Genomic DNA, 11,936 nt, shown 5'->3' with positions numbered 1-11,936 from the left:
GGAAGGAAAGAAGGAGGGAAGGAAGGATGGAATCAGGAAGGAAGGAATCAGAAAGAAATGAATCTAGCTATATAAAAGGAAGGAAGGAAGGAAGGAAGGAAGGAAGGAAGGAAGGAAGGAAGGAAGGAAGGAAGGAAGGAAGGAAGGAAGGAAGGAAGGGAGAAAGGCCCAACAAAGATGGTGTGTTGCATTGCAATTCTATATATGAACACCCAGATGTTGGATGGCAACTGGATTGTGGCCATTTTTAAAAATAACTCAGAAATTCCCTCGATACCCAAAGTGGTAAAAGAGGAAGTAAAGAAGAAGAAGAAGAAGTCAGAAATTGGAACTGGCTAGAAAGGAGAACAACCTTTTATAATTCTATTGGCTGAGCTGTCATCATACCGTAAGCAACTTGCGTTTCCACTGATTTTAATTTTTGCACCCGTATCGTTGTGCTTTTATTTGGGGGCCCAGCTTGCATTCCATTTTTCCCACCCAAACAGCTGCTTCGTTATGACTTCTTCAAATTATTTGTTTGCTCTCTCTCAGCTCCACCTAGGTGCAAACCCATCTCCTTGGTGCCAGGAACAGTTGACAATAGACTTTTAGAATTGTTCTTTTTTTTTTTTTTTTTCAGAGCGTCTAATTTCTCTGTGTCAGAGGCAAGGGTGCCACGAACCATATGCCACGGCAACTTTATTGTTGCACTCAGAACCGAGGGAAGCCATTCATTTTTTTCCCAACTGCCCAGATCAGCCATCTGCTAGCTAGATGGAAACCAGCAGCTGTTTCAAAGCTGCTATGTTTCTCGTCTTGAAGACAATGAATGCAAAGAACGAGTCTTGGGGGAAAATAGTCTTTGACTTGGACGTGTTGTGGATTCACTCAAGAGCACAAACTTTGAAACCTCTAAGCTTTGGAGGTGGCCTGCCTGGATCAACTTACACCCTAAAGCAGTGGTTCTCAACCTGTGGGTCGGGACCCCATTTGGGGTCGATCGACCATTTCATGGGGGTCGCCAAGCAAGGCTGTCCGCCATTTTTTCTGTCCGCCATTTTTTTCCCCTTTTCCGGCGGGTGCCTTACCTCCCTTGGGCTGGGCCAGCTGGTGGTCGGCCTGCTCTGTCTCTGCCGCTTGCCAGCTACGCCTCGGCCGGCTCAGGGGGCGGAACCACGCATGCGCGGTGCTCCCGGGCAGGGAAAGTCCTCGACTTACGACCGGTTGGCTAGTCCTCGACTTACGACCGGTTTAGTCCTCGACTTACGGCCAGTTTAGTCCTTGACTTACGACCGGTTTAGTCCTCGACTTACGACCGGTTGGGGTCGCGGCATTAAAAAGGTTGAGAACCACTGCCCTAAAGTATCAGGATCAGCTGGAAGGGACCTTGGAGGTCTTCTAGTCCAGCCCCTTGCTCAAGCAGGAGACCCTATACCATTTCAGACAAGGAGCTGTCCAGTCTCTCCTTAAAAACCTCGAGGGATGAAAGACCCACAATGTCTGAAGGCAACTTCTGTTCCGCTGGTTAATTGTTCTCACTGTTAGGAAGTTTCTCCTTAATTCCAGGTTGCTTCTCTCCTTGAGTAGTTTCCATCCGTTGCTTCTTGTCCTGACTTCTGGAGCTTTGGGAAATAGTTTGATTGCCTCGTCTTTGTAGGAGCCCCTCAAATATTGGAATGGTGCTGTCATATCATAGTTCTGGGTTGGATCCCTCCTTGATAAGTTTCCATCCGTTGCTTCTTGTCTTGTCCTCGGGGGCTTTGGACAATAAGTTGACCCTCTCCTCCTTGTGGTAGCCTCTCAAATACTGGAAGACTGCTATCATGTCCCCCCTAGTCCTTCTTTTCTCTAGACTGGCCATTCCTGCAACCGTTCTTCATATGTTTTAGTCTCCAGGCCTTTAATCATCTTAGTGGTTCTTCTCTGGACTTTTTCCAAAGTCTCAACATTTTTTTTTTTTTTGTAATGTGCTGACCAAAAAACTGGGTGCAGTGTTCCCGGTGTGGGCTTACAAAGGCTTTATAAAGCGTTACTAATACTTCGCGTGATTTGGGTTCGGTAATATGCAAACAGCCGCCAAGATGCTTTCTGCTTTTGCATCCCGGAGTTTATACCCAGTCAGAATGAAACCGAAAGTGGTCTGAATGCCTTTCCGTCGCGACACGTTTACCCTTTCTACGGTGGCTTACAATTCAGGAAGTCCTCAGCTTAGTGAAATGTTGTTGATGGATTATAAAAATGATGTGTGTGTTTGTGTGTATACGTATAGCAATAGCATTTAGACTTATATACTGCTTTGCAGTGCTTTACAGCCCTCTCTAAGCGGTTTACAGAGTCAGCATATTGTTCCCCAACAATCCTCCTTTTACCGACCTCGGAAGGATGGAAGGCTGAGGTAACCTTCAGCCGGACAGGATCGAACTCCTGGCAGTGGGCAGAGTTAGTCTGTAGTTAGCTTGCAATACTGCATTCTAACCATTGAGCACCATGGAAGGAAGGAAGGAAGGAAGGAAGGAAGGAAGGAAGGAAGGAAGGAGGGAGGGAGGGAGGGAGGGAGGGAGGGAGGGAGGGAAGGGAAGGAAAGGGAAGGGAAGGGAAAAGGTAGAGCACTAGCACTTTGACTTATATACCGCTCCGTAGTGCTTTACGGTCCTCTCTAATCAATTTACATAGTCAGCATCTTGACCCCCAACAATCTGGGTCTTCATTTTACTGAGCTCGGAAGGATGGAAGGCTGAGTCCACCTTGAGCCGGTGAGAATCGAACTGCCAAACTACTGGCAGCCGACAGTCAACAGAAGTAGCCTGCAGTACTGCATTTTAACCACTGCGCCACCATGCAGTACAGACACACATTGTAATATGTGAATTGGAACTCTTAACTACTCTATGAATTGGAAGTCAGGTCAAGCTTGATGCCTTTCTACCTCAATAATAATTTTGACTTGTAGAAGAACTGGGGTTTTAGGTTGTGTTCTTGACTCCTTTGCTTATCGTAGCGTAAAGATTCCTAGGAATTCCTTTTTCAGCTGGTGAAAATTTGAGCTTACCTCTGACTTGGACACCAATGAAAGCAGATGCACAGCAGATGCTTCCTGTATTTCTACGAGTAACTGGGGCAAGATAAATGCGATTTAGATTATTTGAAGGCCAAGGTTGATTTTTAAGCCATCTTCCCATAACCCCGTTCTCTTCGTCAATGAAGAACTTTGCTCCGTTTGACATGCTGGCTGGGGGATTGTGGGAATTGAAGCCCACACATTTTTAAAGCGGCTGAGGTTGAGAAACACTGATCTGTGGGATGGTTAACATGTGTTTGGATCGATCATTCCCGGTTAAAGATACATGGGCTTTGTTTGGCGACCTCCCCAGCATTTGGGATCTATTAAGACATCAAGAATAGCATTTCCCCACTCCCCCCAGACAAGGAATTGGCAAAAGAATTATGATACAACTTTGGAAGGATCAATCTATGCCTCGCTTGTGGCAACGGATTCCAATATGTGAGATCCCTTCTCCGCTCCCAACGAAAGACAACAAACAGGATTTTCAAGCAGACGGGATATTTTGTTTAGTATCCGTTAGATAAATTTCCAGACCATTCTTTCCTACTTTTCCTTTTTCTTTTTACGTCTGTGTATAAAGTAAATGTTACCTTATCTTGTTAAATCGCTTATGCCTGCATTTAAAAACACACACACACACCATGTATACATGAATACCCATGGTGCCTTTTCCTTTTACGGTAAAGCAATGCTACGCAGAGCGTAGAAAGAGGGTAAGAATCTGAGCAATTAAAGGCATGAGATGCGGAGTGGGCAGGAAGGGGAAGAAACGTAGCTAAACCTGGTTTATTCCCTTAACCTCGCATTACCTTGCTGTCCCTGCAANAAGGAAGGAAGGAAGGAAGGAAGGAAGGAAGGAATCAGAAAGAAATGAATCTAGCTATATGAAAGGAGGGAAGGAAAGAAGGAGGGAAGGAAGGATGGAATCAGGAAGGAAGGAATCAGAAAGAAATGAATCTAGCTATATAAAAGGAAGGAAGGAAGGAAGGAAGGAAGGAAGGAAGGAAGGAAGGAAGGGAGAAAGGCCCAACAAAGATGGTGTGTTGCATTGCAATTCTATATATGAACACCCAGATGTTGGATGGCAACTGGATTGTGGCCATTTTTAAAAATAACTCAGAAATTCCCTCGATACCCAAAGTGGTAAAAGAGGAAGTAAAGAAGAAGAAGAAGAAGAAGTCAGAAATTGGAACTGGCTAGAAAGGAGAACAACCTTTTATAATTCTATTGGCTGAGCTGTCATCATACCGTAAGCGACTTGCGTTTCCACTGATTTTAATTTTTGCACCCCTATCGTCGTGCTTTTATTTGGGGGCCCAGCTTGCATTCCATTTTTCCCACCCAAACTGCTGCTCGTTATGACTTCTTCAAATTATTTGTTTGCTCTCTCTCAGCTCCACCTAGGTGCAAACCCACCTCCTTGGTGCCAGGAACAGTTGACAACAGACTTTTAGTATTGTTCTTTTTTTTTTTTTTAACAGAGCGTCTAATTTCTCTGTGTCAGAGGCAAGGGTGCCACGAACCATATGCCACGGCAACTTTATTGTTCCACTCAGAACTGAGGGACGCCATTCATTTTTTCCCAACTGCCCAGATCAGCCATCTGCTAGCTAGATGGAAACCAGCAGCTGTTTCAAAGCTGCTATGTTTCTCGTCTTGAAGACAATGAATGCAAAGAACGAGTCTTGGGGGAAAATACCCTTTGACGTGGACGTGTTGTGGATTCACTCAAGAGCACAAACTTTGAAGCCTCTAACCTTTGGAGGTGGCCTGCCTGGATCAACGTACACCCTAAAGTATCAGGATCAGCTGGAAGGGACCTTGGAGGTCTTCTAGTCCAGCCCCTTGCTCAAGCAGGAGACCCTATACCATTTCAGACAAGGGGCTGTCCAGTCTCTCCTTAAAAACCTCGAGGGATGAAAGACCCACAATGTCTGAAGGCAACTTCTGTTCCGCTGGTTAATTGTTCTCACTGTTAGGAAGTTTCTCCTTAATTCCAGGTTGCTTCTCTCCTTGAGTAGTTTCCATCCGTTGCTTCTTGTCCTGACTTCTGGAGCTTTGGGAATTAGTTTGATTCCCTCGTCTTTGTAGGAGCCCCTCAAATATTGGAACGGTGCTGTCATATCATAGTTCTGGGTTGGATCCCTCCTTGATAAGTTTCCATCCGTTGCTTCTTGTCTTGTCCTCGGGGGCTTTGGGCAATAAGTTGACCCCCTCCTGCTTGTGGCAGCCTCTCAAATACTGGAAGACTGCTATCATGTCCCCCCTAGTCCTTCTTTTCTCTAGACTGGCCATTCCTGCAACCGTTCTTCATATGTTTTTGTCTCCAGGCCTTTAATCATCTTAGTGGTTCTTCTCTGGACTTTTTCCAAAGTCCCAACATTATTTTTTTTTTTTGTAATGTGCTGACCAAAAAAACTGGGTGCAGTGTTCCAGGTGTGGCCTTACTAAGGCTTTATAAAGCGTTACTAATACTTTGCGTGATTTGGGTTCGGTAATATGCAAACAGCCGCCAAGATGCTTTCTGCTTTTGCATCCCGGAGTTACACCCAGTCAGAATGAAACCGAAAGTGGTCTGAATGCCTTTCCGTCGCGACACGTTTACCCTTTCTACGGTGGCTTACAATGCAGGAAGTCCTCAGCTTAGTGAAATGTTACTGATGGATTATAAAAATGATGTGTGTGTGTGTGTGTGTGTGTGTATGTGTGTATACGTATAGCAATAGCATTTAGACTTATATACTGCTTCACAGTGCTTTACAGCCCTCTCTAAGCGGTTTACAGAGTCAGCATATTGTTCCCCAACAATCTTCCTTTTACCGACCTCGGAAGGATGGAAAGCTGAGGCAACCTTCAGCCGGACAAGATCGAACTCCTGGCAGTGGGCAGAGTTAGCCTGTAGTTAGCTTGCAATACTGCATTCTAACCATTGAGCACCATGGAAGGAAGGAAGGAAGGAAGGAAGGAAGGAAGGAAGGAAGGAAGGAGGGAGGGAGGGANACACACACACACACCATGTATACATGAATACCCATGGTGCCTTTTCCTTTTACGGTAAAGCAATGCTACGCAGAGCGTAGAAAGAGGGTAAGAATCTGAGCAATTAAAGGCATGAGATGCGGAGTGGGCAGGAAGGGGAAGAAACGTAGCTAAACCTGGTTTATTCCCTTAACCTCGCATTACCTTGCTGTCCCTGCAAATATTATTTTGTACCAGCATGTCCACACACTGATTCATACCGTGTCTTTTGTTCATCTTCCCTTTTCTGCTCATTTGACACCCTCAGAGAAGCCATTAGCAGGCACAGAGAGATGGACAACGTTTCCCTATCATTCAAAAGAGACAATCAAAAAGCCAAAAAAGAACACACAAAAAAAGACCAAAACACTTCCTCTTCAGCAATCAACACCCAGACAAGCAGAGGCTAATACCAAGATTAACACTAGACCAGGGGTCTTCAAACTCAGCCCTTTTATGACTTGTGGACTCCAATTCCCAGAATTCCTCAGCCAGCCTCCATTTTGTTTGTTAGATTTAAGACAGGGGTCTTCAAACTCGGCCCTTTTATGACTTGTGGACTCCAACTCCCAGAATTCCTCAGCCAGCCTCCATTTTGTTTGTTAGATTTAAGACAGGGGTCTTCAAACTTGGCCCTTTTATGACTCGTGGACTCCAACTCCCAGAATTCCTCAGCCAGCCTCCATTTTGTTTGTTAGATTTAAGACAGGGGTCTTCAAACTCGGCCCTTTTATGATTCGTGGACTCCAACTCCCAGAATTTCTCAGCCAGCCTCCATTTTGTTTGTTAGATTTAAGACAGGGGTCTTCAAATTCGGCCCTTTTATGACTCGTGGACTTCAACTCCCAGAATTCCTCAGCCAGAGTGCCTTCTTCTTTTCTTCTTCGTCTCCTCCTCCTCCTCCTCCTCCTCCTCCTTTTTCTCCTTCTCCTTCTCCTCCTTTTTGTCCTCCTCCTCCTCCTCCTCCTCCTCCTCCTCCTTCTTCCTTCTCCTCCTCTTCCTCATTTTTAGCCATTCTCTATCCACTGCTGGGTGAAGGCCTCTTCCGCGTGCTACCAAAACAGATTTAACAAGTGAAACAAAACAAACATTCTTCCAGTAGAAGTCTTTGCAAAATAGAGCTTTCCATTTCGTGCCCTTCCTAAGAGTAGCCAAACATTTTGCACGCATCCCTTCGGATTGGCAAGCCGCTCCTTCTCCCAGATTTGGAACCCATCTCCAATTAACAGAACCAAACAAAGCAAAGCAACAAAACATAACAAAACAAAACAAACGGAGGAACGATGCATGCCAAATGTATATTCTTGGCCAGAGGCCCAGCAGGGAAAAAAAAACTCTGCCGCAGGTTTATTTCCAAGTTTGCATCCTGACATTATTGTTACCGAGAACTTCAAAATTGGTAATTCTGCTCTTCAGCTTTCCCTCTCTTCAAGGGAAGGTGGTGGGAAACTGTTTCCAGAGCCATCTTCAGGCCAACGTTGAACGAGGACCAGCTTCTTTGCGATCGGCGGGTGACTAAACAGAGGCCATTTTTGACTTTCTTTTTGAGGCCGTTCCCTTTGTGTATGTTCAATCGAGCCCCTCCGTCCTCATTTTAAGGAAATGGAATTTGCAACAGTTTTTTGCACGCGTTGGTAACGACGAGCTCGCAGGTGGCCCGTTGATTCTTAGCTGGCTGATGCTGCAAGCAGAGAAGCTATCCGTGACAAACTGATTTGACGAGAGGAAAACTGGCCAGGGAGGGATGAAATGAAAATTCAGGGAAATTAAAACTCATCGAGACACTCAGATGCATCTATTTTTGCAAGACGCGGTTGGGGGGGGGGGGTTGGACTTTTATAAATGTAATTAAGTAATGAATTATGGCAGGACACCGTTTGGTGTTGGACTTTGAGGCATTTAAAGGGAGATACTTGTAACACAGAGATGATTTTGTTAAGTTATTGATTATAATACTAATACTAATACTAATACTAATACTAATACTAATACTAATACTAATACTAATACTAATACTAATAATACTAATAATACTAATAATACTAATAATACTAATAATAATACTAATAATAATAATAATAATAATAATAATAATAATAATAAAGTTGGAACTGCTTCCATCCTGCGACGATATCTGTAATACAATCAAACATCCACATCTGCCTATCTCAGGTCCTGGGTAAGGACTCGACAGGTAGACAAAATGCCAAATCCAGTCTGAACATCTGGCTGACTGTGTGATGATCCATAATAATAATAAAGTTGGAAGGGACCTTGGAGGTCATCTAGTCCAACCCCCTGCTCAGGCAGGAAACCCTATACCATTTCGGACAAATGGCTCTCCAGTCTCTTCTTAAAAACTTCCAGTGTTGGAGCATTCACCGCTTCTAGAGGCAGGTTGTTCCACTGGTTAATTGTTCTCACTGTCAGGAAGTTTCTCCTTAGTTCCAGGTTGCTTCTCTCCTTGGTTAGTTTCCATCCGTTGCTTCTTGTCCTGCCTTCAGGCGCTTTGGAGAATAGCTTGACTCCCTCTTCTTTGGGGCAGCCCCTGAGATATTGGAACACTGCTATCATGTCCCCCCTCGTCCTTCTCTTCATTAAAGTAGACATACCCAATTCCAGCAACCGTTCCTTATATGTTTTGGCCTCCAGTCCCCTAATCATCTTTGTTGCTCTTCTCTGCATTCTTTCCAGAGTCTCAGCATCTTTTTTACATCGTGGTGACCAAAACTGGATGCAGGATTCCAAGTGTGGCCTTACCAAGGCCTTGTAAAGTGGTATTAATACTTCACGTGATCTTGATTCTGTCCCTCTGTTAATGCAGCCTAGCACTGTGTTGGCTTTTTTGGCAGCTGCAGCACACAGCTGGCTCATATTTAAATGGTTGTCCATCAATAACAATTTTCATAATAAGAAGCGGCTGTGGCCGCTTGCACCTGACATGCCTATACACACCTACATCATATTCTTTTCTAAAACGTGACCAGCTTTCTTTTATTATGTAGCTTTACTCACCTCCTTCTGAATCCTTCAAGGGTTGGGATTCTAGCATTTGACTTCTCCTTAACTTCCTCCAGACTGACCGCTGATCCTCAAGAGCGCAAGAATTTCCTGTTCTTCAGCGCTGCATTAATTTTCCCCGGGGCCTTCAAGTGATGCTTGTGGATTATTCAATTATCACTCTGTTCCCTCATGAGGACCCTGATGTGGTTAGTGCTGGATTGTTCTTTTTGTTGCTGTTGCTTTTAATCAGTGCTCATTATTTGGTTGCAAGCCAAATAGAAGTTGCCCAGCAAGTATAAATTGATTAAAGAATTTTTTTTTTTAAAGAATGTCCACCGGAGAATATAATGCTCTCCAAACTATTTTTTTCCCCGTAGGTTCTTAATAAATTGAAAATCTGTGTTTCTTGTTTTCTAAACTATTCTGGACAAAAGCAGACAGTGTTGGGAATGGAAGAGAGGATCATTTCCCCTTAAATTTGTTTGCCTTCTTTGTATAAGGGAAGGCGGTTCCACATTATTTGTAAAACTTTATTATTTCATTTTCACTCGAGAACACCTTGAAGAAACCTCATTTGGCAGAGTTAATTAGGGTGGCTGAATAACACAGGATAAATCTCTCTTTAGGATACGAATCCTGGGTTTTCCTGAAAATGCCTAAGATGCAAAAAAGAAGCTGAGGCTCTAGAAAGAGTGCAGAGAAGAGCAGCAAAGATGATTAGGGGATTGGAGGCTAAAACATATAAGGAACGGTTGCTGGAATTGGGTATGTCTAGTTTAACGAAGAGAAGGACGAGGGGGGACAGGATAGCAGTGTTCCAATATCTCAGGGGCTGCCCCAAAGAAAAGGGAGTCAAGCTATTCTCCAAAGCACCTGAAGTCAGGACAAGAAGTAATGGATGGAAACTGATCAAGGAGAGAAGCAACCTAGAACTAAGGAGAAACTTCCTGACAGTTAGAACAATTAACCAATGGAACAACCTGCCTCCAGAAGCGGTGAATGCACCAACACTGGAAGTTTTTAAGAAGAGACTGGACAGCCATTTGTCTGAAATGGTGTAGGGTTCCTGCCTGAGCAGGGGGTTGGACTCGATGACCTCCAAGGTCCCTTCCAACTCTATTATTATTATTATTATTATTATTATTATTATTATTATTATTATTATTATTATTATTATTATTATTATTATTATTATTATTATCATCATCATCATCATCATCATCATCATCATCATCATCATCATTATTATTATTATTATTATTATTATTATTATTACGTATTTTATTTGCTTTGTGAGTTAAGGCTTTGTCTTAACTGCTTTAATAACGTCGCTCTGTCATGTCAATATTGTTTCTGTTATTCAAATAAAGATTAGAAGAGACAAAATGATGACTTGTAGGCCAGGCCATAAATTTACATGTCATTAATGATTCAGAAACATGCAGGCAGCCCAAGCAAAATCTATGGAAACCTGTGGATTTTCCTTAGTATCAAGGCCCAAGTGTCTTATTACCTGCAGTACAATAGTAAATGGTGCCTTTCCCTAAACTAAGGTGGATATTATCCAATCTTGATGATATCACATAACTGTCCCCCTCCTTCCTGTAATGTACAAGCACAATAATGAACTTTTTATCAAGTGCTTAGAGCATTATTTGATCAGTAAAAGACGGGTGGCTTCAATCCATTCATAGAACGATAGAGTTATAGGGCCAGAGGGACCTTGGAGGTCTTCTGGTCCAACCCCTGTCCAAGGCAGGAGTCCTTATTCCATCCCAGTTGTCCTATCTTTCCTTGAAGACCTCCAGTGATGGAGCACTCGCAACTCCAAGAGGGAAGCTGCTCCATTGATTAATCTTCTCGGTATTAGGATATTCCTCCTCAGTTCCAGATTGGAGCTCCCTCTGATGAACTTCCACCCATTGCTGCTTGTCCCGTCTTTACGTGCTACGGAGAGTCAATCAACATTCCATCCCAGTTGTCCTATCTTTCCTTGAAGACCTCCAGTGATGGAGCACTCGCAACTCCAAGAGGCAAGCTGCTCCACTGATTAATCTTCTCGGTGTTGGGATATTCCTCCTCAGTTCCAGATTGGAGCTCCCTCTGATGAACTTCCACCCATTGCTCCTTGTCCCGTCTTTACGTGCTACGGAGAGTCAATCAACATTCCATCCCAGTTGTCCTATCTTTCCTTGAAGACCTCCAGTGATGGAGCACTCGCAACTCCAAGAGGCAAGCTGCTCCACTGATTAATCTTCTCGGTGTTAGGATATTCCTCCTCAGTTCCAGATTGGAGCTCCCTCTGATGAGCTTCCACCCATTGCTCCTTGTCCCGTCTTTACGTGCTATGGAGAATCAATCAACATCTTCTTCTCTGTGGCAGCCCTTCAGGTATGAAAACAGCTACCATGTCTCCCCTGAGCCTTCTCTTCATTTGGCTAAACATAACTAGTTCCCTTAGCCATCCATTCTTTGCACGGTTTAACCTCCAGACCCCGGATCATCTCTGTACTCTTTCTAAGGCCCCTTTATCCAAGGACATCAAGATGACCCCTCATGCTTCCTTTTTTGTCACACAAACCCCGAAAGAGATTAGACTGAACTAGAGAGTACAATAAGCTTAGCCTTAGGGAATAATCAAGAATGTAAATCTCTACCAAGAACTTCTACCTAAACATTGATTTTTTAACTTACGGTCTACAAACTACAGCTAGTTCCTCATGCAGGTATATCTATAACCAACATATGCGAAATTGCTAAATATTATACAATGTGGGTCTTCATGTTTCAAATCTTCCAAACGTCACGACACATTAGTATTCCCACATTAGTATTCCCCTAAGATGTTTAGTTGGGTAGAACAAGATTT

This window comes from Protobothrops mucrosquamatus, unplaced genomic scaffold (genome assembly GCF_001527695.2).
Source record: "Protobothrops mucrosquamatus isolate PMUCROS unplaced genomic scaffold, P.Mucros_1.0 scaffold4691, whole genome shotgun sequence".
Lineage (NCBI taxonomy): Eukaryota > Metazoa > Chordata > Lepidosauria > Squamata > Viperidae > Protobothrops > Protobothrops mucrosquamatus.
Note: the sequence above shows the minus strand (reverse complement) of the source record.